Below are 23,326 nucleotides of genomic sequence, written 5' to 3'. Positions count from 1 at the left end.
TGTAGGGTATAATTTCAACAATATAAAACAATATCAGATAAACAGTAAAATAGTATACAAAAATAGTACATTGATTATTTCAGTGAATAATTTTTGTTTTTTCTTTATGTTACCATAATCTCATAATAAACCCGTTTCTTTTAAATTCAGGGAAAAAAAAACAAATAATTGTTAAAGAAGTGGTGAGCTTTATTTTCTGTTCTGTGGCCGGAACAGACTGGCGATGGCTGCAGGCAGGAGAGGTGCGGCCGTCTCTCTGCGGCTGCGGGATCTCCGCGCACCCCACGACCACTGAAGCGCCCGGTGGGTCCTTGCAAACGCAAGGAGAGAGCATGGCTAGGTGGAGGGAAGGATGGGGAGGCGATTTTGTTAGGGTCCCAGGAGCAGAACTGACTCCTGTGTGAGCCAGGCTTCTAGCTTTCTTCTGCTTTTATTTTCCAGCTGAATGAGAAGAAAAAGTTTTCACACCACTGCAAAGGTCTGGCTGGTGGTTAACACCAGCACAGCTCATTCAACAGCCAATCATTCCGACTGCTGACAGTCACACGTTTTCCTCCTGCTCGGGGAGGCTGGGCGCCCCCACCCGCACTCCCTGTGGCGTGCTGCACCCACTGGGCCCCCTCAGAGGCTGTGACAGGAGCACCCAGGCCATGCTGTCGGGCAGGGACGGGTCGAAGAAGACTCTGCAGGATTCTGAGGGGTCTTGGCCACACCTTGAAAGACTAGCAGCCACTGACCAGGCAGACAAAGCTAGAAGAAAGGCGAGTTTCATTCACTACTCCAGTACTTAGTGACACCCTACTGTGTGCTCAGGACTCGCTGCATGCTTCTCCGGGCCCACAGTCGCTGCCCTGGACACGCGCGCCCTGCGTCTGTCTGCCCCACCCCCCCCGGAGTAGAAGGCAGGCCCCCTCGAGGGCCCAGCACCCAGCAGAGCCCCCTGTATGTGGGAGACATCGGCACCTGGTCTGTTATGGGGAAAAGACAAGCTGTCTCATTTCGGAGTTAGGAGCGCTCTCACCGCATCCGGGGGCTCTTAACAATGACATCACTCAGGTCCATCGTGTTTTTCAGGTTTCACCCCTTCATGTATTTTCAATATAAAAATACTGTCATTTCTAATTCAAATGTGATACCTGAAATTCTTCCCCTTACTTAATCCTGATCTGCATCACCTGTCTCATGATATAAATGTTAGAGGTACGCCAATATACCACTTAGAATCAAATTACAAATTTGCCTTGAAGAGGGTTTTTATAAAACTATTACCCAAGTCCTGTACAATATAATTAAATAAGTCAAACTAGCCCTTAGGGACCTCTTACTTTGAAATGAAATTTTAGAGCCACAGAGCGCCTGTAACCTTTACTGAAATCACGTCTAAAATGCTAGTTTGAATTTAGCAAACTAATCAGATCTCCTTAGAAAAAGCTAGTCACACTCCCTGATGTGTGTTTCACTGCCCCACCAAAAATCAATGAGGAAATCATTTTAAAAGAAGATCTGGGTTTCTCAAAGGGTGCTCTGAGCCTTGAGGTCAGAGCCCCGTGCACCAGCGAGGCGGGGGTAGGGTCTTCCAGGTGGGTCGCCTGGCCCTCAGGTCTCCGGCCGTTTGGAAGGGGACTCAGAAAGACGGAGCCTTCCCCAGGTCAGCCAAGGTAACCCGATCGGCAACCACTAACTTAACAAGCACCTCTTCCTATGGGCCTGGCCCCATAAGCAGCTCTGGGGCAGCAAGACCACCAAGTCCCCGCGTCCAGAGCCCCAGAGTGTTTACTGCATGCCTCGAGGGTCCTTAAAAACTAGTCAGTATGTACACATATTTATTCAGCAGCAAGATCTTCCAGCTCACTCTAAGGTGCGTGTCTGAAGGCTCTCTCAACACGGCTCTAGGAAGCGCTGCGGGGCCGGGCAGAGGATCAGAAGCAAAGCCCAGGGTTTTGCTTCAGCTTATGACACTGGCATGCCGACTGATCTCGGTAAAATATCTTCAGGCTTCTGAATTTCCTTTCCTTGTGCTCAGACGGAAAAGGCAATCCTTTCATCCGGAATGCACTCTGAAGACGTCTGCTGGAACAGTATGTGAAGCACTGAAAGTCTGATGCAGGAGAAACATTTCTCACTCCGGCTGACATCACAGCCTCCGCACAGGAAAAGGGTATTTACCGTGCGCAGCAAAACAAAAGGTGGTGCCATCAGTGAAGGAGTTAATGAAGTAGCCACTTAAAGTTTATGCTTTAAAATCACAGCAGTCTTAGGACGTCAGTGCTTAAGATGGCCAAAGAAAGAACGTGTGATTTGAGCTGCTAAGTCTGCGGCGGTAATTTATTACGTAGCCCTGGTCAGACAAGACGGCACGCAGACCAAAGTGCAAGTTCAGACTGCCCACCCCAGCAGAGGCGGTTCTTCAAACGCTAGTCAGCAGGTGAGACGCAAGCGCAGCGTGCCCACCGGGACGGGGGACACAGGAAAGAGCAGTGCCTACCCCAGAAAACTTGGAGGGGTTCCCACGGCCACACTGAACCTTAGAGTGCCTGGCTCAGCTGTGTTAGAACTGACATACACGACAAGGCTATCTATTTCAACTGCTTTTGAAATACAGTGAGAAGTGTACACTAAAATTTCGAGACGTTCAGGCGAAACATCCCCTTATGGTCCAATGAGTTTTCTTTGACAGGACTAGGGGTGCGGTCTGCACCCCAAAACACAGCCAAGTGAAATAGTGTGGAGCCTGCGGAGAGCCTGCACCCACAATCCCATTGTTGACACCGCGATAGTGCCGCAATCGCCACCGGGGGCCCGGCGGGCAATGACGCGGGGCCTTAACCGCACGGAGGAACTTGGATGCAGTGAACCCACGAAGCAGGTGGCTGCATCTGCAGGCTCGGGAGAAGCGGGGGAAACCGGGAACTTGGAGGTCAGGATCCCGACACCACGCCACCCTCAAGATCGCTGGGTCAGAAGACCAATAGGGTGTAAATGTAACCCCCAGAAGAACAACTCCAGGGAAGGTTCTAATAACTTGATACCTAGCATTTTTACTTACTTAACTGGCACAGTGGTAAAACTATAATTAAAAGTAGTAACTGAATCTAACTAAAACAATTGTAAATAACCCTTTTTCTAAATGCAGAATGTGGCAAGTAGAAAAAACTTGGGAAACAAAAAAATATATGCACAAATGAAATCACGCATAATCTCAACATCCAGAGATAATCAATACCATTAATATTCTGTTATATGGTTTTCTGGCTTATTTATATAATATTTATTGTATATTTCAATATATGGGTATTAATATCCTTTTTATTAAAATAGTATCACTTTTTTTAAGGGTTAGCATTATGGAAGACATTTTCCACAATTTGATATTTTAATGTCCTCATAGAATTCTATTATAAAGTTCCCCTTTTAATTAATATAACCTCTATTTGTAGAAATATAAGCAGATTCATATTTTTTAACCTTTTACTTACATTTTATGCACATCTCTGGGTGCAGCAGACACAGTAAAATCCTGGCTTCACCACTCACTCGCTACATGATGCTGGACAAGTTATGTAACTTGTGGACCTCAGTATTTTAATCTAAAAATGGATATAAAAACAGTACCTACCTCATAAGATTATGATGAGTTAGATATGTTAACATATGCAAAATGCTTAAAACAGTGTCCCAAACACAGCAAGTGGTATAGAGATGTTAGTTATTATTGTTGCTGTTATTATTTCTTCTGATAAACTTCAAAAAGTGTGATTATTGGGTAGAAAGGCTCATAATTAAAGAAATTTAGTATGTACACTACTACATAAATTCAGCCTACGTTCTAGACAAAAACAAACTGTCAAATTAACACATGTCCTAGATATCTCAACAAACACTTTTAAACTATGTTTTGACTAGAAAGAATCTAAAACTATATCTTAATTTGGCTCTTTAAATACCCGTGGTAGGCTTCTGCACAAAGAGAGAGAGGTTACAACAAACAAACAAAATACAGAATGAATTACCCTTAGACTAAGAAAAAATATTTAGTCACGGGCCAATGACAGCACAGTAACAATGAGTTTGTTTTCCGAAAGGACAATTCCGACGGCAGTGTCAAGGGCTAGAAAAACGGCCTCGTTTAGTGACGGCCTGGGAGGAGAGGCACCGGGAGCGCTCTGGCCACCCCAGAAAGAGGAGGCAAGCGCTGGGCGGTGGCAGGGCTCAAGGCTAAGTGTTCACGCAGCATGAAAGCGCTGAGCGCCTTGTCAGCACGGGGGGGGGGGGGGGGGGGGGATGGACACGAACAACTCACAAGTAACACGCTCAGGATGGCAGCGCAACCTTCCCCAGGCTCTGAGCTAGGCGTCAGGAAAGGTGACACATGTGCGGCTCCCTAAGTTGTCCCAGGCTGTTGCCTCATGAAACAGGCTCCATAAGCTCCTGCTGAGAGGAGGCAGGAGAGGTGAGCACGACCAGGAGGAGTCTTTGGAACACACAGCGTGACTTGGCTTCTCTCTGTGGCACGGCCCGCGTCTCCGACTCCGGCGCTGCACAGAGCTCACCCCGGTGTGAGCCCAGGGAGACAGAGTGGGCCAAACAAAAACACGCTAAAATGACTGAGAGGATGTGAGAGACCCACATAAAGACAGACTAAAACCACAGTGCTCTATAAAATGGGAGGAAATTGGGCATAGCTGAAGCTTTTAATGGACGGACGTGCTGGATATGCGGGCGCTTCGTGGACCAGAAAGGTGCCATTTCCTGACCGTCAGAGCACCGCGCCACCCTCTCAGGAGGCTGAGGGACACGCTCCGTCCAGAAGTGGTTCAGCTAGAAATGTAACTCAGCTCAATCACGGCTTTCATGTATTTGTGACTGATGCGTGCAACAGAGGCCACAGAGAAAAGCCAACGCAGTGTGCACGTAGCCCTAATTCTCCAAGATGACACACTCAAAGCAGACACAGCCACCCCCACAAAACACACTCTCTGGCTGTCAGCATCGGAGAGCCGCCAGCGGGCTGATCTGACCCCGTACAGCACTTCACACTCTCTATGTGGGTGCTTTCTCGTGTCCCCAAACTGTGCGTAATCAACTCTGTCACAGTTAATGAATTCTTAAGAAAGCATGTGCTTTTCCTTGAATGATTTTGTATCCATTTCTTTTACAGTAAAAATGCATAATACTACATACATGTCAAATTGGTAATTGTCAGACAATAACCACAGTTCTTCACATTAGACTTCCATGAACTTTTCCAAGTTATCATTTATACAAACCCACAGTAATTTATTCAAAAGGCCATTATACCCTAATTAATATATTTTTAGAACACTTTGCAAAAATATTGCTAGTAGCACACTAGAAAATGAATTCCTTAAGAGATCAGGGAAGCTCTAAAAATGTTTCATTTAGAAATCAGGATAATGTTTTCATAAAAGGTTGGCAAATTATTTAAATATTTCTTAAAATATAAAACAGACTGCTCTGATCGGTGTGGCTCAGTTGGTTGGGTGTCATCCTGCAAAGCAACAGGTCCCCAGTTTGATTCCTGGTCAGGGCACAGGCCTGGGCTGTGCATTCAGTCCCAGGCAGGGGCGTGTGCAAAGGCAGCTGATCAATGTTTCTCTCTCATATCAGTGTTTCTCCCCACCCTCCCTCCCTCCCTTCCCCTTGTTCTATAAATTTAAAAAAATAATAGTAATAAAATGAAACAGAACTTTTAAGTCAAATACTTAAATTTATCTCACTGTACTTTCAACTTTTGGTTAAAAATACATGAAATGAGTATCATCCAGCAGGATGGTGTGACACAGGCAGCTTGCATTCAAGGGTAGTGTGTGTGCACACGTGTGTGGGTGTGCACATGGTAAATTATATACAGGTGTATGTATGTATAAATGTAGCATATATGCATAATGCATAATGGTCAACATACATACTATTATGTGTATACATGTATAACCTACATAATCACATTATATGATATATAGGTACATAAAAATATGTAGTTTAAACATGTATCTTATGTCTTACACACACATATGCCTATTTTAAAAGCAGATCATAAAACAAAAAAAAATCTTTTGAGTTAAAGGATAAAACAAAGGGAAGTCTAAAATTTTCTTGCATTTTCAACTTCACACAACAGAGACAACACTTCAGTTCACATCTGATGAATTATAATCATAAAATAACAATTAAATAATTACACATGCAGAAAACCTATCTAATTACACTATATGAACATTTTCAAAGGTCAGAAATGAAAAATTTCAGCTAAGTTAGTCATAGTAAAGAGAATTTTTCATTAGTTATATTTCTTCTTCAAAAATTGATCAAAATAAGGTAATTTATACCTTTGAGAGTGTACCACAGGGATTTCTTAATGCATATGTAACGTCAAGTAATTTGTAATTTGTAAAATCAAGTGAGCTGAAAAACAGTGTGAAATGTACAAGGCAAAATTTACATCAACATTTCTCTCTCTGGCTAAACCCTAAAACCATTCTGAAATGACCTCCAAAGACTAAAATAAAAAAGACTCTTGTTCTTCCAGTTCTAATCATGGAGGTCAAGAACAGTCTGTGCACTTTAAGAGCACATTCTATATCACAGAGGACACTTGATGATGTTATCAAAAATGTGACTCTGAGCATAAAATTACTGAGCGTCTCCCTGCACAGCAGTGTTCTGAAACTCACTCCCGGAGCTACAAGCAGAGTTTGGAGTTGCGCAGTCGCAGCCCTGCCACTGAGAACACGGGCTGGGGCGTGGTGTCCGCGGCCTGGGCCGTGGCGACTCCCAAGGACCTGACTTCGGCCTGACAGACTCTTGCTGGTCAGCGGTACTTCTCCCTCTGAATTCGCTGTAGACACAGCGAAAAGGAGTGAATTTTCTTCTTCAAAAATACAAAACTCCTCCTGTGGGACTGTATGTGAGGACGGTCCCAAGAGGTCAGAGTCCGCTGTCGGCCCCAGACACGCTCACCTTCACAAGGCCGTTGGACAGCGCTGCAGAACGAGAAGTCGCCCAGCCCGGCCCCCTTTCATCCGCTCCTGTGCCCACAGGACACACTGGGTGACGTTAAAGGAACGACAGTGTCCAGCGATATTTCCAAGCCTACAATGCCACAGTATGAAAATATGTTCAGTGATGAAAAAGGCCTAAGGAATTATTCTTCTAGTCAATGTTAGAAATGTTTCCTTTGTGCTTATTAAAGGTAATTTGCTAGTGTGTGTGCTTGTGTGTGTGTGTAAAGATAAATACAAACAAGGCGGGGCAGAGAGGGCTACTTGTCCAACACCCACTCTCCCACTGCTCCTGATGTTAGTCCCAGCCCATGAGACGAAGCCAAGTGCCGCGAGGCCACTTCCTGGCATCTCCCTAAGAGAAGGCGAGGGGCATGCCGTTCGCCCTGTTCTCCCCTCACTGCATGCTGAAATGCACAAGAGCTGGCCAAGAGCACCCACCCAGGACAGATTCTAGATCCTAGGACAATGAAGAGACCCTCCGTGGGTGCAGAGCGGTGAGTCACGTGAGGCCTGAATCCTAACGATTGTGGACCCACCCTGAGAACCCTGAACGGCCTACTTCTCTAAATCGAGGACAGAAATAAGCGCTCCTTTGTTTAAGCCACATGGATTTTCTATTGAAAGCAACCAAAACTAATCTGATGTGCAAATTACCTACAAATATGTTTATGAGTATGAACTACATATTTTTCCTTATTTCACTAACAGAAAATACAAATTGACACATACAAACATTTAATTTGTAAAATGCAGAAATGTTGATTGTAAATCTCTGACACACACACACACACACACACAGGATTTAGACTAAAACCATACAAACTCCACCAGACGTTGTATGTAGACATTTGTTCTGAAATACTGATAACGTTTCCTGCCCTTCTGCTCTTTTCTTATTTCTAAAATACTAACATTTTTCTTTATACTGTTTGTCATGAGTTTATCTTTAGCTACATGAGTCCTAAGTCTTCATTAAACCACACTAAAAATGACAAAGATTTGACCAAAGAAACTGCTATGTATAGAAAAACTATTTTTATGTATCAGTTATTCCCAAACTGATTTATAATGTTAACACAATTTCAAACAAAAATCCCATAATTAAGGCAAAATGTACATGTAAATATTATCAAATTTTCTTACTGGTGTTTCTATGCCTCAAGGCAATAGAAGAAATCATAAGAGAAGCAAATGAATCTACTCAGACCATATTTTAAAAAAAACTCAAAATTTGCAATCAAAGCTTAAAAGCTTGAGCGCTGGCCACGTGGCTCAGTTAGTTGGGGCATCGTCCCGCACGTAGAAAGACCGCGGGTGTAATCCCAGTTGGGGCGTGCTTCTCACACTGGTGTCTCCTCCTCCCTCGCTCCCTCCTTCCCTCCCTCTTTCTCTGTCTCCCTCCCAAAAATCAATGAAGTATCCTCAGATGAGGATTTTTTTTAAAGCTTAAAAACTTGAAATTAAAAAGCAAACCAAAATGACTTGATTTATAACAAAGAATTTTTAAAAATAAATTGTTAACTGCTGGCAGAAGAAAAAAATTGAATTATAGAGGATTCCACAACACTAAAACAATAGGAATAAATGCTAAATAAACATTTCAGCAAGCCATTTAACAAAATCTGACAATTTGATTAAACAGGAAAATTTAAATATAAAATACTAATGTAAGTAAAATGATCTAAATAATCTCCCTACTAAACTTTAATAATTTAAACTCTAATGAATTGAATTGTCAATGAATTGAAGTTATTTTTAACTAGAGTTTTATTTAAAATCATTACATCTCAGAACATAGAAATAAGATATCACTCTGTAAATGAAAAGAAAGGATAATCTAAATACACTGTAGCTTCAGAACACACTAAATTACGTTATAGATGCCCAACAAGGAAGACATAAAATGCGAAGTCCCCTCATTACGTGAACAGAATCAGCCTGCCCCCTTCTCAGACCACACACCGGTCCTGGAACCCCACCGGCCCGACCCTCCAAGGCATGCCCGTCACCTGGCTCCACCGCCTTTGGCCAGGGTCCCTGCCACAGCCCCAGCCCGGCGTCCCTGCTGCCGCCCTCGGCCTTACACTCTCCACCACGGCAGCCAGGGCAGCCCTGTGCTGCCCGGTGCTGCCACTCTCGTTCGGACGGCTCCCCGCTCACGCGCGGTGAAACTGAAGCCTTGCGCGGGCACTGACGGCCCAGCCCTGGGATCCCTCCCTCCTACTTCTCCTGCTGACCACTGCTGCCTGCGCCCGGGCCCCCGGTGCGGACCGGAGCCTGCCGAGCCCCCCTCCCCCTCCCGGCATTTGCACACGCCAGAACACTCTTTCCGGAGCCCAGGGCAGGCCCTCCCCCTCGCTCCTCCCGAGTCTTTGCCCACACGCCGCCCCCGGCCACTCTGCTCGCCCCCAGACCACTCAGCCCATCCTTTCCCACAGCACTTGCCGCCCTGCAACACACCATACAGTTCACTTGTCACGTGTATTCTTTATTCTCCGTTCCCTCTCAATACTGCCACTACATAAAAGCTCAAGGAAGGCAGGGATTTCTGTCTACTTGCTTCACTAGTATCTCCCGAGCATCTCAAGTTCAGCTGGCACACAGCACATGCTACATAAACGTGTTAGATGAAAAAAGCAGTGCATTCCCATGGTACCCAAGCATGCCATGGGGCATCTATGTAAAGGTACATTTAAAGTGTTACACTTAGGTCTTTTAAGACCAATGACATTAATTTGTCTTCCAAAGGTGATTACTATCATATATGGAAGAAATACCCTCATTGTGGAGAAAAACACGCACTGAAATATCTGAAAAGAAAGATGAAGATACCCCCCCTTCAAAGCTAGCCTCTCACTATCCTTCAGTTCTTCATTTCCTTCTCCACCTGCCATGCTAGTATTTTTTTCTTAAAACCCCAAAACCAGAATGTGAGTAGTCAGTTGAAATGCCCTCACATGTCACGACAACCTAACACCGCACGGCCAGCAAACACAGGCAACATAACAACTTCACACGGCCAGGATGTCATGAGTAACACCTGCCGGCAACACAATTTTCTGTCCAAATCAGTTGTATTTTGAGCATCAGTCGCCGTGTCCCTGTGAAACTTCCAACTCCCTGAGACACGCTGGCTCTCTCACCGCCCCGCACGCCGCTCTTCCTTCAGCGCGGGGACCAGCAGCGCGCCGCGGCTTTCCCGGTGGAGTTCATTCACGCTGCGGCAGCGCAACCCCCAGGCCCCGGCCCGGGGGAGACGCGGGACGACCTTTGGTGAGGCTGTCCCCGAGGACCCGGAGGACCAGGGCTGTAACGGGCCCGGCAGCTCTTCCCAAGCAGGCTGCGCCTTGCAGAGCACCTGCAGCGCCTCCCCACCTCAGGAGGCTGAGAATCATGGGTCTAATCCGTCCTACTGTCTCAACGTAGACTCCAGATGCTCGTTTTCTGTGTGTGGTCGGGGCTCTCCCTGCCCGTCGTGTCCCCGGTCTTACAGAGGCCCCGCCCGAGGCCAGCCGTGGGGGACACCGCCCTGCCTGACTGTCGCCGGGGGGCCCGCCTGGGCCCCAAAGGGGGAGTCGCAGGGTGAGCGACTGCTCTCCCAGTGGCACTGGAGTCCTGGGAAGGGGGAGAGTATGTGAGGATACAATGTTTGAGTTTTGGCAAGTTAAAAATATAAACCCAGATGTACAAAAGCCAACAAGCCTCACACAGAACAAAAACTAAGAAAACAAACCTAGGCACATCATACTGAAGTTCCTGAAAACTAGTGACAAAAAGAAATACTGTATTTTGCTGTGTATAATGTACTCCCATGTATAATGCACACCCATGTTTTTGGCCCAAATTTTCAAGAAAGATATCCTTTGTTCTAATTTTTAAAATCAATTATTTATTTCTATTTAGATGCTTGTTCTTTGTATTATAGAGGAATTTTAGCATTTATTTCTGAACATATTATGGTACAAGAAATTTTATGTAACAACTACAAAACACAAAAACAGATACAAGTTATTTCAGGTACTACCCATGTATAATGTGCACCCTGTTTTTCCCTCAAAAATTTGGGCAAAGAAGTGTGCGTTATACATGGCAAAGTACTGTACTTATAAAACAGCCTGAAAGAAAAAAAAGATAAATTACACAGAGGTAGTAGATAAGAGTTATTACTGACTTTTCATCAGAAATAATACAAGTCAGAAACCAAAGGAAGAACATCCTTATCTTTCAGAACAAAAATAAGCCTGCCCTTTTGGAATTCTAGATCCAATGAAAATGTCATTTAGAAACAGAACCAAAATTAGTTTGCAACCAAAGCAATGCTTAGAGAATTTTTCAAAAGAACTGGACTGAAAAAAAATTTAAAAAGGTCTCCAGGCCAAAGGAAAAGTTGTAAGATGAAAACATATCTACAAAAATGAATAAAAAGCATTATAAATTATAAGTATAAAGTTCTTAATTTCTTTAAAAGATACCTGAGAGTTGAAAGGAAAAATAAAAACTACTGTAGAGCTTATAAGACATAGAAACGGTGTGGGGACGACAGCACAAAGGGAGAAGGGGAGGAGAGCCAAACACAGCTGTGGAGTGCGCCTCCCCCACGTGAGGGGTGCGTGCTCCTTGAGAGTGAGACAAAACAGTTAAATCACACATTGTAAGCCCTATAGCGATGAGTAAACGCTAAAGAGGTTTAGGTAATAAGGCAGAAGAGAAGGTAACAGGTAATACTTTAGAATACTCCATCCATAAAAACTTAAGAAAAAAGGAAAATTTCTACTTTATTTTCAAATACATACGACCTATAAGTTTTAAGGAAAATCACTGTAATAATCAGAAAGATTTACTTACCATACAGAATAGCAAAATAGAACATCTAAAGTTATATTACCAATTAAATTTTTATTATTTATTTACATTATGAGGCAAGGTACACAAAATACTCAAAAAAATTAGTTGAATGAATGAACATATACAGATTTTTTGTGGTAAATCAAATCCCTTTAAGTAGTGGTTCATGTTTTGAAATAGCTACTTCTCACTTTTTAAAAAGATTTTATTTATTTGTTTTTAGAGGGAGGAAGGCAGGGAGAAAGAGAGGGAGAGAAGCATCAGTGTGTGGTTGCCTCTCACACGCCCCCAGTTGGGGACCTGGCCTGCAACCCAGGCGGGTGCCCCGACTGGGAATCGAACCAGCGACCCTCTGGTTCCGAGGCCGGCGCTCGACCCACTGAGCCACGCGAGTCAGGGCCCGTTGCTGTGTTTCCCAAAGCAGTCACACCCATTCCCCAAGCAGAACCTCAAGGGAACTACAACCTACACAGCGCATGAAAGGGCGCTCGGCTGGAGGCGGGAGGGCAGCCTGGGGCCCCAGGCCCTGCCGCTGGGCCTCGCGGTCACCGGGCAGCCCCGAACACGCCGCCGACATAAAGACGTCTGTGGAGCCCAGTCCAGAGCATCTGTGGTTTGTCATTTTACTGGCAGCTACGGAATGGCTGGGTTTTACTGAGATTTTCAAATACCATAACATTTATTTAAAGTGTACAATTTAATGGATTTCGTATATTCACATAAATGCATCCCTATCACAACCTAAAGTTAGAATATTCCACCAGCCCAACAGGAACTGCACACGCATCAGCAAGTCACCCCACTCCCCGCCTCATGCCCAGCCCCAGGAAACCCCCAGTCTTTTCTGCCCTTACTCTGGGCGCTTTATTTAAATGAAAGCGTGTGTGCTCTTTGTGTCCGACGGACATTAGGATCGATTCCGCTTTGGAGCTATTATAAATAATGCTGTTAGGGACATTCATATACACATTTTAAAGTGGATATATATTTTCATTTTTCTTGGGTACATGTATAGGAATGGAGTTGCTGAGTCATATGGTAATTGCATCTTTGACATTTTCAGGAGCCGCCAAACTGCTTCCAAAGTGGCTGCACAGTTTTAGATCCCCACAGCAATGTATGTAAAATTATTTTCTTCTGTTGCTTGTGCTTTTAGTGTAATATCTAAGACACTATTACCTAGCCCAGGGTCTCAAGATTGCTACGTTTTCTTCTAAGAATTTTAGTTTTATCTCTTAAGAAGACTGAGTTAATTTCTTTTCACGTGGATATCCAGTTGTCCCCGCATGATCCAAAAAAAAGACTGTTCTTTTCTCTACTTAATGAATTGTCTTAGCACTGTGGTTAAAACCAGTTGGCTATAAATGTAAGGGTTCCTCTCCGGACTTTCAATCCTACCACCTGGTCTGTGTGCCATCTTTCTCTTTAAGCCGGTGCCACGCTGTCCTGACAGCTGTGGCTCTGGGGTGTTTGAAACTGAGAAGTATAAAGCATCCGACTTTAATTTTCTTTTTCAATGCTGTTCGGTTATTCTGGATCCCCTGCATTTTTCTGTGATTTTAGAATCCGCTTTTTGAATTCTGCAACAACAAATTTCAACTGGGATTCTGACATTAATTGTGTTTAATCTGTATATCAGTTTGGGGATAAATGACGTTTTAATAACATCAAGTCTTCCGATCTATCAGCGCCATGCTGTTCCATTCACTCAGAGTTTCTTTAACAATGGTTTACACTTCGCAGTGTACTAGTCTTGCGTTTTATTTTTATTCTTAAGCATTTCACTTTTTAATGCTACTGTAAATGTAGTTGTCTTCTCAGTTTCACGTGGAGTATTAACTGCTGGACACTGTGTCCGGCAAGGCTCCATCATGACTGGTTGAAAATGAGTATTTTGACATATTATGAATACCATAAGCCAACTAATCTAACTCTTCCAAATACAATTGCTGGAATTTCTGGCTCTTAATGAATATTTTCTTACTCATTCTTTTTCCCTGGAGCTGGTAAATTCTTAAGAACCTTGTAATTACATATAATTTAAATATTTCATGTTAATATTCACTTGCCATTTTCAGGGGAGGACAAGGGTGCAGCCAGCATACTGCTATCTCCATGTAATTTTAATTAAAAGAACCCAAAACATTAGCTGACACAATGGCATCATTATCTGGTCCAATGTGCTCAGCACAATACATAACATTAATGATAATATCATCTACTTAGGTAATTCCAGTTCTCAGAAGAACAAAATATTTCACAAACATTAGTTCATTAATCCCTACAATACTGCAGTGACTCGGTGGGATCAGGATTGACATCCTCATCTCAGCACCAGAGCCAGGAAAACTGTGTTACAGGAGAAAGTCAACAATCTGCTCAAGGTCGCGCAGAAAGTCAGAAGCGGTAGCTGGCTCTAGCAGAAGGCGCTCTCGCTTGTCCAGAGCTACGGGTGATGCTCACGTAAACTGTGCAGTTCCAGAAGACATGCGAGTTCAAATTTTGTGCATGCGATCATGATTTATATCCATTAGAGGTGCAATTAAAAATAAATCATCTTATAAAACATTTTGAAAAAAAATTTGTTAAAACTCTCTGTAGAGGCAATCCCCAATTTATGATGCTCGCACACACCTAAATTTTCATCTCATAGGTCTGCTTTCATGGCCATGGCTAAATAAACCCTAATTATAATGATATGTTTCATCATAGTAAGCAAATGACGGTGAGCTTATGTATAAATGGGGTTTTTGTTATAAGTTTGTCTATCACTAAAACTTAAACTGTTAATAAAAAACCAAGTTATAAAGAATAAACACCTCTGGCCAGGGATGCAAAACAAGGAAGAATAAAGATACGTTAAAATGGCTGCAGAATACTTTAAAATTCCAAATGCCTTTAAATCAACAGAAAATCATCACCCTTGGAGAATATCAAAAGTAACAAACATTTCTCAAAATAGTCTCCCATTAGTTTTGAGAACTTGTGCATAGTCTATAATAATTGTATAAAGTTCAAATACTGCTCTACTTTGACAAAAATAAAAAAATGTGATAATAATGGACCAGTAGTATTTATGTCAATAACTAGAAAAATTAGAAAACAAATTAATAAGTAAATCATCAACTAGAAAAGTATAGATACTGGATCAACTTAAATTAAGAAAAAACAAATCACCCCAGATCAACTTACATGAACACTTCATCTATTCGGAATTCCGCTACTCGAATACATCATGTTTCTAGAATGCATCCGAGAGACGGGGGCGAGGACCCCGCGCGCGCTGAGGGGTCAACGGCGTGCACCGGACTGAGAGCGAGGGAGGAGAGAAGACCCGCGGAACATACTTTAGTGTGTGGGAAAGCAGCAGTTGTGATCAGGTAGTTTCGTCAGTATTTTTTTATCTTCATCTTTGCTTTCAACAAATTAACAGGATATGTATAAACAAATAAAGAAAAGTAATTTGGCTGTGTTTTAGACAGCTCTAGAAATACAGTGTTCAGAGGAGTAAAATATATTTGAAATTTGATGAACCAGAAATGTGGTTTCAACTGAACATTTTGTGAATCTTTCTTAAAAGCTCCAATCTGTAGATTTCTAAATAAAGAGCTACAGCAGACCACAAAAAAAAGGCAAAATAAACAAAAGCATTTTTCTGGGTCACCAAAATAGATGCCAAAAAACCACACATTTAGAGCATTTCATGCACAGGCTAGTCCCTTAGGCTGCCACTCGGACTCCAATTGTTCTAATTTCAAACAACCCGAATCAGGTTGATCCACCCCCAGCCTCCCATTCCCTAGCCTGTAGCAAATTGGAAAAAGGGACCAAAGCCCAGCAAGAGATGGAAGAACTCTCCTCTGGGGAATCTGAGCAGTCCAAGAAGAATGCTCTCGAGTCACCAGCATCAAAGGTGACCCCGAAAAGAGCTCAAGCAGATCGCCTGCGAGAACACCGAGGGAACACGTCCCACCCGCAGGCCCAGCACTCCCGCCCACTTCTCCCCCGCAGTGCCGCATTGTGAGCACCTATCGAGGGTTAAAAGCTGTCTAAGGAAGGATGTCGACAGAAAGGTTAGAAAGCAAAATAATCATAATGAAAGTAAAAGCAATTTGGGGGAAACAAAGACTATGAAGAGAGAAAAAAACGTCAAAAAGTTGTATTAACATTCTCAAGGATATGAAAAATACACTGCGCCTATTAAACAAGAATAGGATGTTATGAAAAGGAAAAGAATAGCAACAACAAAACAACTGTTTAAATTAACATGATGGGGGAAAAGAGTTGGAGAATGAACTTTCAAGAAATCTCCCAGAAAGCAGAACAAAAAGCCAGAGAAATGCAAAATGAAAGAAAAGATAAGGAACAGAAGGCTGGGGCAAGAAGTCCAGAATCCAAATAATGGGAAGGGAGAAAAATCACTACAATTATCCTCATTTTAATTATTAAAATTATGAAATTGTTCTAGAAAACTTATCAGGACTAAAGGAAATTAGTTTCTGTGTTTGAAAGCATCCACTGAGCGCCCAGCACAATGGAAGAGAATTGATCTCCACCTAGGCAATTCATTGCAAAACTACAAAATTTGGGGGGAAAGAGAAGTACTTACAAATGGCAAAAGAAAAACCGTAGGATCACATCAAAGAATTGGGGAGTAGATGGCTCTTAACTTCTCAATAGCAACACTGGAGCAAGAAGACAATGAAGCAACACCTTCAAATTACAGATCAAAATGATTTCCAACCGAAAATCCTCCAACCTGTCATTTGAAGAATGAGGGTAGAACATTTTGAGATAGATAAGCTCTCAAAAGCAGCACCTGCCACTCAACCTGCTCTCAGAAGATCCCGGAGGGCGTGTTGCACCAAAACGAGAACACAGCCCGAGAGAGCGGGCAGCGTGGGGTGCAGGGGGCCCGAGAGAGCGGGCAGCGCGGGGTGCAGGGGGCCTGAGGGCCGGCGCAGAGCGGCCACGAATGGCAGCTTCAGAACGCAGTGAAGAATGGTCCTAGAATCGAGGCTGTGCAACGAACATGGAGGGAACTGATCCAAACCTCAGCACTGCGGCGCAACAGACAGACAGGCGGAGGGTTCTCACCACAAAAGGCTATCCCCTCCCTTTTTGTTCTTACTTACCACCTCTCCCACCTGAATACACGATGCCCGGGGCAGCCTGACTCAGGCTCGTATCTGTACTCGGCTCGTGCTGACCACAGGCTGGTGGAGCTGCTCCTCTACCCCCCGCCAACTCCCCGCCCCAGGGGGCACCTTCACCCACTGAGGACGACCCTCGCACCCTGCAGCAGCTGCCCCGATGGGCTGGAGTGGGCACAGTGAACTTGGAACCCGGCTCACGCTCATCCCCTCTCAGCACGCTGCTTCCAGGCATCCAACGCGTGACCCCCACACACAGCCCTGCCAGTTGTTCTGACTGTGGTAGACCCCACGCTTCCCGGGACTCACTCATGGCCTTGACCACTAACCTCCCCAGAAGGGATCTGTGTGAACTCCCAGGGAAAAGGAAGCCCAGCGCCGACCCAGAGCCCAAGTTCAGTTTCTCTTACGATGAGGACCTGCAGCGGCAGGACTGCCCTCCCTTACACAGCTAGGTGTACATAAGTTACTGCTTTTGCAGAAACGATGATATGTTTCCTGCAAAGTAACAATGTGGTCGTTAACCTGTGAAGAAGAGCATGGAAACACTGCGGGTTCACCCCTGGGAGTGAAGCGGAGGGAGACAACAGGGAGGGGGGTCACGGCGGCCTCCTAAAATACTGACGGTTATTTTCTTAATCTGGGGGTTGCTACGCAGGTGTTCATTTTATTATTCTTCTTTAAACCACGCACATTTTATACGCTCTTCCTCGTGTACTACACCTCTCACATTTTTAAAAAATAAAAATAGCAAAACAATGGTTAAGGCATTAAGGAATGACTGGTTAATAAACTCCATTTTAATAAAACAAGTTGGCACTTTACTACGGTGGCCAGAAAGCTTCAGCACCTTCCTGACAGGTGCAGCGATGCCCGCAGCAGAGCGACATCATCTACCAAAAACTTAAAATTAAGTGCAAAAAAGAATAGGTAGCTTGAAAGTCACTTATACAAGTTCATGTTACCTATATGACTGTCAATTGTTGAATTAAATAAAAGCATAAAATAAATTTGGAATAATGTCCACCTTAAAGAAATTATTTAATGCTGCACGGAGTACAATCTGACCAATTCAGAAAATGAGATTTTCCAAATCGGTAATTCCAGACGCGTCATACTAACCAGGAGTTCGTTGTAGAGTGGACACAACTAAAATCTGCATTACAGAGTGATTTTAAAAAACAAAGTATAAGATACCTACACTGTAATTAAACTTTGGATTTCCACATATCATCCCTTAACCAGTAAGAGCTATCTCCAAAAAGAGAACAGAAAAAAAAGAGTTGTCTCCAGGTCAATGGCATTCACTCTGGAGTTGACTTTCACTTGCCAGGGCCGCGGCCAGCCCGCAGCAGGGCGAGGAGGGCCTTTCCGAGGGCCCGGCAGGCAGGTCCGGGTTGGGGACACCCACGCGGGAGACACCGGCGTGCGCGTGAGAGCGGGCGCCTCGCCTGTGGACGGGCCTGCCTGCGGAGTGTGAGGTAGACAGAGATGGGGAAGGGGAGCCGTAATGGCTATTCATAGTAGCTGGTAATTAGTAATAGTGATCAGGGGCAAAACCCATCTTTATTTCTCTCACACAATGTGCTAGGCAGCGACTCAGGCACTGGACACGTACCATTTCACTTAATCCTCCCCACAATGCAACGAGACAAGTACGCTCATCGCCTCATTTTTACAGGCTCGACAGACCGGTTAAGCAATGAGCAAGAATCTAGACAGCTAGTAAATAAGGAAGCCCGTCCTGACAGCCTCGCCCACCAGGTTTTCGACTCCTACGAAATCTACGAGAGACATAAATCCAGTGTGGAGTACACATTCACACACATAGTCTTTAGAGTAAACAATATTCTCACAGAAGTCGATGTTTTTCAAGGCAGGCCACGAGTTTCTTCACCCCAGAACATCACAGAGACAAGAAACTAGGCTTGGTTTTATATAACGCTCCAAAGCGAGTTTCCAGAATAAAGGTTTAGAACTTCAAACACAACGTAGGCCGACGTAGCCTAAGGGCTTTACATGGCCAACTTTCGGAGAGCTGGTTCCTTTAAATCAATTAGGATCGATAGGAGCCAGATGGCTGGCCTGTCAAACTGGGTAGAGCCGCCTGCGTGATAAGGTCACCGCATCTGTCGCTGGGAGACTTTGGAGAAAGTGTCACATCCAGAAGCTCCCTAACCTCAGCGCCCGCATATCTGAGAGGGGCCCACCAGGGATTAGGGGGCGCAGTGAGGGGATTAGATGGCGTTCCGGCGTCTGATAGTGTTTGCCTGTCAAATTGTCGTGTGCAGTTTTATTTTGGGAGTAAAGAAAGCAAGCAAAATCAAAGGCTCTCCACAGTCTAAGGTATAGGACTTTATCCCTTCATCCTTAAACCACTTTTTACTCCATCTTACTATAAACAATGTAATCTTAACGGGCACCATACTGCGTCTGATATCAGGAAGTATATTACCATAATTAAATGTTATTTCTGTTAGGATGTGTGTGCTACAGGTTGAGACAAGATCACATACGGTATTATCTTGCAATTTGCAAAATCATCTCACTCCTGCTGCTTCGGAAACTCCTTCTAGAATGGCAATGACAGCGCGGCGACAGCACTTTCATAATAAAAGTGCAGCGATGTCTGCAGCAGAGAGCTACAGAGAGTGATAAACATCATCCATCACAAAATAAAGAGCAAATGGAAAAAGGAGGAGGTGGCTCGGCATTGCCCACAAACGCTACGTTTATTCACACGAACCCACAAGCCCCAGTCCCCTGCGTGCATTTCCACTCCGGTTTCGGCACCGAGGGGGCCTGCCTTCCGGGCAGAGAATCTGAAACACAAAAGAGGGACCACTGTGCGCACACCGAGGTAACGTCCTTGCGGGAAACTTCTCTGAGGTCTCCCTTTTTAGGGGAGCACAGGTTCCAATGAAACCTTAGGAACCAGCACTGTCTGGTCTGTTAATAAGCGTTTCTACTAAATGGTTTTAGCACTGGTATTTGCCGTGGACACTCTTCATCGGAAACAGGACACGACCACCAACAGAAATGACTCCGTTCTCCATGCTGACAACGTAAAGGGGTGGAGACACGAACACAGGGACTCGCTGCTAGGCGGCTGCTTCCCAGCCACAGGGGAGTCAGGCGGCCGCTGCGGAGGGGTCTGGGCACGAACTACCCTAACGTGGGAGGGAAAAAGACTTTTATCCTCCGCCCTGCAGGAGAAATTAGCCAACGCTAGCTTGAATCTGTGCGCCTTTACTACACCAAATGAATGAGCCAACAGGCCACTCCTTGTGCTTTGTGCTTTCAGAATGTGACAAACGAAGCTGAACCGAGAAGCAAAATACTCAGAACACAGACCTTCTGCATAAAACAGAAACGGAACAGGGGAAAACTCACCGTTTTGAAATGTACTGAACATAAAGTAACGTACTACATGCGACCTGATTCCTCAGTGTTTAAAGTTTTCACCGTCATGCAACCTTTTCCAATTAAGTCCTTTGTTAATGCACAATAATATATTCTCCCCTGTGTCTTACACTCAGGAACCAAAACAAGATGGAGTGGGCACAGACAACCTTTTTCCGTGATGACGAAAACATTACGTCATTAGAAACAGCGCTCGACATCCTACCAAGTGAGAGAAACGGAGAAGATAGAACGGGTTTACTCGGAGCCCTTGAAGTACACTGTGGGCAGCACGAACATGCCTACAGGCGAGGGGTCACAGGTGACGACGAGGGCCACAGGAGCGAGAGCGCGTGGCCCGTGGTCCCACACCAGGCAGGGCGCCCGAGCCCCAGGCGCGCACGCAGCCCGTCGCCCCTGCAGCACCCCGGGAGGGAGGCGCCGCGCACCCCGCTCCAGCGAGCAGGCGGCAGGCTGACGGGCGGTCACAGTCACGCGGCCACTTGCTCCGAGCCGAAAACGGGCGCTGCCACCGGGCCACAGCGTGGCCAGTGCGGGTCTGGGTGGGAAGCATGACGTCATCGCCGCTGGTTTAAAGAGAACGGTGTGGCCAAAGCCGTGCAGAGCCTGAACTACACACTGCAGCCGCGGGCTCGAATCACAGGGCAGCGGGAAAGGACCGGGGCCCGCGGAGACGACGGCGCGGAGGGAACCGGGGCCCTGTCCTGAACCGGGGCTGTGGGGGACGAGGGGGGCGTGGAGGCCGCCCGAAGGCTCCGGCTGGAGGCGGAGGGTGGTGTCCCTCCCTCGCCGAGACAGGGGATGCCCAGGGGCCTAGCAAGCCCTGGGGGGAGGCGGAGGCAAGGAGATGTCTCACATGCCTTTATTACACACTTAAATCCCGAAGCAGCTCCTTTTCCAGCCCCAGGAGTCGCGCGCACAGGCAGCGGGGCCAGTTCTGCATTCGCAGACACCGTCAGGAACCGGTCCAGGACGACGTTCGCCGGCAGCAGCCCAGCTCCGCGCCGGCAGTGCACCGGGGTCAGGAAGGTTAGCCCGCTGTCCGGAATGTACAGGCTAACTCCTCCGCTTCACAGCAAAGGGCAAAATTTATGTGGCCCAAAAGAGAAAAAACTATTCCCCAAAGACCCTCCTGGGTGGGCCCCTCATTTTCCAATGAGAAGACGGGGAGTCTGCCGCCCCACGGGCCCTGGGCGGGTTTCTCCACGTGCACAACTGCCACTCTCCATCTCTCTTGCACATACGTGTCTGGGTCACAGTAGCGTTCAGGCTCCTGCAGCAGAGAAGGGCAGTGCTAAGCTGTAACCCATAAGGAGTAATGGTCTGGAGCCCAAGTGACAGTTTAGGTGGCAGACAGCGAGAGAGAGAGACACACACACGGAACCCTGCAACCAACAAGAAGTGCCCGCGTCACTTCTTGCCCTTAGCCAGTGTCCCCAACAAAGTCCCTGCCGCGATCTCTGAGTTATGCGACACAGTCAGAGGCGACCCACTGACCCTGAGGTGATGCAGTAGGGGAAACTTGGAAACATTTGCTTTTCACATTTCAAACATTAGACTAAAATTGTAATAACTTTGGTGGTTTTCCCAACACATTCTCCTTCCTTTTGATAAAATATATGATATAAGCCTTAACATGAACTTTCCTAGTGTGATGGAATGTTATGGTACCTGAGAAGCTACCACGGACTCAGCGTGATTTGCCACCACCTGCAGTGTGCCCAGACCGTTGGGGTCCCCTCCCTCCCCCGCTCCTGTGTCCCACTGTCCCCTCTAGCACCACTCCTCACGCCCCCCTGCGAACCCCACTCTTTAACCTGGGCTACGATGGAATAACATATAACAAAGCACATTAAAATCATATATAAAGTAAAAGAAAACTGATTCAAGATTAAGAAGTAAAAATGTTTTCCTGTGCAATAAGAAAAAGGACTTTATAACAGCTACTTTGAATGCAGGAGGGAGGAAAAGGTGTTTATTTGCTTTTCCCTGGGTTCTTGGAACATATCTGACTTCTAAGTAAATGGGACGAAAGTTTACTAAAAAAATCTAGCTTTTCAAATTCAACTAAACATGATACGGAAGTGGGCTCTTTCAATGAACAGTCCACACCGCGCTTATTCCTCCTCCCGCTCAGACCACATCAAGCCCCTGCAAGATCTGATGGCTTGCGAGCTGCTTGAGTTGACATTTCCGATTCAAACTAGAGCCTGGGTGAAGGATTTGTAACAATTCAATCTGGTCATTCCACGTAAAGACAGGCTCAGGCTGATCTATTATAGCAAATTCAACGTTCCGAAAGTCACAGAGGCTATGCCATAAGTGAGAAAAGATGAATAAATGCAGTATTTTTGAGCTAACACAGGAATAATACTTTTAACCTTGCAAGAAAGAAATTGAAACTGAAAAGCCTAGCACTGCAAAAACCCTGACTTCTAAAGCTAGGATTCATACAATTCTTTATGTCATTCTCCTTTTCTTTACTTAAATAAAAGTCCAGGAAAATCAAATTTCTTGATTAATTATGATGATTTTATCAGTGAGGGCACATCCTTGTAAATGCATGTAGCTTAGAAAGAAAAGAAACAATACTTTGTAGTGAGAACAGCACATTATATCAGAGGTAGCATTTTTATTGTTTTTGAGGACAGAATCTATAAACAGCATTAAAATCTGGTTAATACAATAACTCAATGGGCTAAGCTCTGGATTTAAAGATTAAAAGCTCAGGTAGAGTTTTAGCTCTCAGATAATGTCAAGAATGGATAAAAAGATAATAGGTAGACGGGTAGATAGACAGTCACGTATTTAAATCTTCCCTTGCAATATAGTACACGGATAAGCTACTTATTACTTAAATCTCAAATTCCCAGAGTTTTCTTG

This window comes from Phyllostomus hastatus, unplaced genomic scaffold, assembly GCF_019186645.2.
Source record: "Phyllostomus hastatus isolate PE091 unplaced genomic scaffold, TTU_PhHast_1.1 phas_contig_150, whole genome shotgun sequence".
NCBI classification, from domain to species: Eukaryota; Metazoa; Chordata; class Mammalia; order Chiroptera; family Phyllostomidae; genus Phyllostomus; species Phyllostomus hastatus.
The sequence above is the reverse complement of the archived record's forward strand: the minus strand, read 5'-3'. Positions refer to the sequence as shown.